The sequence below is a fragment of the Ranitomeya imitator genome, chromosome 1 (assembly GCF_032444005.1).
Source record: "Ranitomeya imitator isolate aRanImi1 chromosome 1, aRanImi1.pri, whole genome shotgun sequence".
In the NCBI taxonomy this organism is placed as follows: Eukaryota; Metazoa; Chordata; class Amphibia; order Anura; family Dendrobatidae; genus Ranitomeya; species Ranitomeya imitator.
In genome coordinates this window covers 536,141,331-536,146,143 of record NC_091282.1, presented here as the reverse complement: position 1 = coordinate 536,146,143, position 4,813 = coordinate 536,141,331, and positions in this window count along the sequence as shown.

Here is a 4,813-nt window from a genome sequence, read left to right as displayed (position 1 = left end):
TTCCTAGGCGGAGGCATTTCCCGGCTTCTGAGGGCAGGAACTCAGAAGATGAAAGGCACTGCCGCAATAGAAGCTTAAACCCTGTGCAAGTCTCTCCTTATGGCGTTGCTCGGCAGACTTGAGGCGATCTACCTGCATGGGCTCAGGAGAAGAAGAGGATGTAACAGTAGTGGTTTGAGGGAAAGAAGCACCCCGTGTAGCAGAAGACAAGCGAAAGGATCTCCTCTCTCTGACAACCTCACAAGAGCGCTCCTGGAATCACAAATCAATGCAAGTCACCAAGAAAATAAGATCATCCAAAGTAGTAGGAGTGTCATGCCCCGCCAGCACATCCTTAAAGGGAACCTGTCACCTGAATTTGGTGGGACCGGTTTTCGGTCATATGGGTGGAGTTTTTGGGTGTTTGATTCACCCTTTCCTTACCCGCTGGCTGCATGCTGGCTGCAATATTGGATTGAAGTTCATTCTATGTCCTCCGTAGTACACACCTGCGTAAGGTATTGCGTGGCGATGGGCGAAGGCTGAGGACATAAAATTCCCCTCCACCCCAGAATCCACACAAAGCTCGACTGTAAGAGTGGATAGGCCTATGCTAATTGTCCTCTTGAAGTACAGTTTGAAGGAAAACATCGCCATGTTTAGTGTACCTTCTCCTTCAACCACTAGGCGCCAACGTTTTCCCGACCGCTGGGAACATCTGAAGGCAAGATGTCCTGACTGCCGGCAAACATGACAGACCTTGAGTGCACGAGCGGTCCAGGACTTAGATCCCGTTCATGACACCTCCATGGCCTCATGTGACTCGGACGCCCGGACCGAAAATTCCAGAGGTGGGAGCCAGCCGAAACCTCTACCTACACTGGGCTCACTCTAACCTCCACTCGTTAAAATGGAGGTCAATGCGCGTTGATACAGTTATTAGCTCCTCCAGTGTGGTGGGAATCTCCCTGGTAGCCAAAGCATCCTTCACATGGTCAGCCAGCCCCCTCTAAAATATAGGGATGAGGGCTTTATCCGGCCACTCCGTCTCAAATGCTAAAGTCCGGAAGTGGATGGCAAAAATGTGTGCTAGGTGTGCAGGTAGCACTGTCGGGTGCTAGATAGCTTCCACCATTCGCAAGCAGTCAACAACACTAGGATCGACAGTCATTCATCTACACACACACGTTATCAAGTTTATTCTAGAGCATGGCCGTGCGGCCATGCGAACCTTTTATAGAGGAAGCTCTCTGGGACCTTCCTAGTGGTCCAATAGGAGCTGCTACAGGACCTGAGCATGTGACCCCTGACCTCCAATGAGAGGTCGTCCCTTAGGCATGCTCAGTAGAGGAAAAGCAGGACAGTCCCAGGAGCATCTGCTCGCTGCTGAACAGTGCTGGTTACAATGGCTGAGCCTGGAAGGGCAGCCATAACCAAGCGCACAGTATCTGCCTGATCCGGACGCTGGGACCGACGTCTCTGCTGAGCAGGCTCCACTGTGGCTGGAGAAGAATGGGAGACTACAGCAGAGGTGGTTTGAGATTACCCCTGTGCAACAGTGGGAACTCGACACCTACTAACAATATGTGTCCACATATGGTGTTTATATAATATGACAAGGTCACTGGAACAGTGTATGAAGGGAGATACATGTCATCGCGCATACTGCGGTCAGTGATGCAGAGCCAGAATATTTTTTGCCACCAGCACGCTACATGCTGAGAGGGTTAACTTAAAGTTATACATGGGCTGGATTTATGTGAGCACCCATAGAGTGGAAGGGAGTGTGCTCATCGTATCACCTCCTGCAGAGCCAACAACGGCTTGTGTACTAGCAGGACCTGCAGTGATGTCAAGATCATGTGATCATCACATGGTGCTGGTTAACTACCTGGACATGAGAGACAGACCTGGGTTGCCCATGGTGACCTTCGGAATGCAGACGACCTGGTCGGCCTGGTTGGGAGATACCAGTTTGTTGAGATATCCTAGGACTATCTGCTCCCTTGCTCCCTTTCCTTCTCTTTTCTATCAGTCCCACAGGCCTCCACTGGTTTCTCTCTGTTTGAGCTCCTGTACGGCCGACATTGACGAGGGCCCCTATACATCGCCAAGGAAACCTGGTAAGCCGAGATCACGCTGCACCGTATTGTTCTTGAGCATGTCACCCAGCTGCAGGAAAGGATGGCACACGTGATGCCTATCATAAAGAAACATCTTTCTCCAGGCACAGGAGGCCCAAGTGAGGTTATACAACTGATCAGCAAGGCTAAGGCAATTCTAGCCCAGGGCCGGCATGCTAGTACTTATCCCTAAAGTAGAGAGTGAGTTCTTGGCCAAGTGGCAAGGTCCGTATAAGGTCGTGGAAAAACTCTGGGACGTGAATTACAAGGTACACCAGCCCGGTCGCAGGAAGCCGCACCAGGTATACCATGTCAACTTACATAGGCTAAATCATCGTGAGAGGTAAAATCAAGTCCCAGTTAAAGAAAATAGAGGCAATCCACTCCCCAAGAAGCAAGTGAGGGCGTTATTGAGATTGTGGAGTATTACCACTGATTTATCCAGAACTTTGCCATAATTGCTGCACCGTTAACGGATCTCCTTGTGGGTACCAAGTCGACAATGGTAAAATGGACTCCAGATACAGAGATGGCATTTAAAGAACTTAAGCGGGCTCTGTACAAGCATTCAGTTCTGGTCGCACCAAACTTTACCAAAGAATTAGTGATCCAGACCGATGCATCAGAAGTTGGGTTGGGATCCGTGAGGTCACAAGAAATAAATGGAGCAGAGCATTTCATCCTGTATCTGAGCCGGAAACTCTCTTCTTATGAGAAGAACTACGCAATAGTTGAGAAGGAATGCTTAGCCATAAAGTGGGCCGTAGACACAATGAAGTACTACTTGCTAGGCTGTAGGCTTATTTTTGTGTCAGACCATGCGCCTTTGAGATGGTTGATAGAGAAAAAGGACTTTGCAAGGTGTCTACAGGTGAAACTTTGTTTTGTTTTCCATTAAGCCAGGAAGGCTCTGCTTTTGTTTTCCTGTTTGGTGTATGTTGACTTTAATAAACCAGCAGGTGTTTAACCAAAGTGTTCCTACCTGAAGGAGAAGCTAAGCATGTCAACCCCTTACAATACGCATGTGCACTTCTTCACATGCTCTCATTTCTTTACATTTGTTCACTCACACTTAAAGCCAACTATTTATTCATGCTTTGTTTCAGTACACACCATCACGTGCCTTCTTTGTTCCCTGCCCCATTCCTTCTCTTTGGTCTTTTGTTTATGGCTGTTTTATATGAAAAATACACTTAGACTCCATTTCCGTGTATGTTTATGGTTGTAGGTACATGTGTGTACACCTCTGTGTACATGTATCTACCTATACACACCTATGTTTCTTTATACCTTCTAGTATTTCCTTTCCGTTTTATTCAACTTTACTATTTGCCTACTGTGGTTTTGTGGCAACTTGTTTTGTACTTTTTCCAAAACATGCCTGGTTTGTTACTACCATCTAATACTGTATCCAGTTTCTAATGGTTTCATTCTTGCCTGTGGGTGGTGTAAAATCTATTATCTATCTGTCATCTTCCTATCTAGGTAAACCAGTAAACCATACGGTCATTTGACGGCTAATTAATGACGCCAATGTCTGCAATGGAGTCCGGTATCACTGACGTCTCGCCTCTCTATCCTCTGACTAGGAAGAGCTTCTCTGGTCAGATTGCACTATGCCGGGTTATTCTCTGACTTTGGATGAGGTGATTAGGTCACATAATACCCACCTTCACCCACCTTTACAACCAGGAATTACTCTTTGCGGGTCAGGAGGTAACTTCCTAAGGCCGGCCATAAGGCATCTCCCCCCCCTCAATCTCGTAAACAGGAAGTACTCTGTGCATCTCAGGAGGTAATTCACTCTGGTCGTACATGTGATCTCATCACATGATGGCCTTTTGTGACGTTGGCCCATGTGATTGGGTCACATGCTAAACTTTACCTACGTCTCCAGGAAGCTATCTATGAGGGTCCAAACACACCAGTAAATAATCATGAGAGGCATCATGCCTCTCTGTCATTGGCCAATGACTGATTTTTCTTAAACAATACATTTTTATTGAATTTTACAAATAGGGTGAAGAAAACCTCAATACAGACATATGTTTACAGCATACGTACAAGCGGGCATATAAACATTTAACAAACAAACAACAGGGTAGGAGGCAAGGGAGGGGGGGAGCCAAAGACTGTTTAAGTAGTTCCCCCTCCATCTACCCATCACCCCTGGATGAAGCTTTCCATAGCAAAATGCGTGTTGGTTGTGGTGGATCCCTGGTCTGTGGCACTGCTGGTATTTATAATTATGTCATTACTGTTTGTTCCATGATATTTGTACACATATGCCATTTCTCCTATTCATTATATGTGGGTCTCATACTGGATTCGTTATACGATTGCATTAATCTCTTATGAACTTTTCTCATACTGAATTTATGTTAATTACCCTGGTGTTATACACACCTGATTTCTCACAGGCTTACTGCTGAGTCATTATTATTACATCCATCTTAGCCTGTTATGAACTCACTAGATTGTGGCCCGATTCTAACGCATCGGGTATTCTAGAATATGCATGTCACCGTAGTATATGGACAATGATGATTCCAGAATTCGCGGCAGACTGTGCCCGTCGCTGATTGGTCGAGGCAACCTTTATGACATTATCGTCGCCATGGCAACCATTATGACATCTACGTCGATACTGTGCTCGTTGCTGATTGGTCGAGGCCTGGCGGCCTCGACCAATCAGAGACGCGGGATTTCTA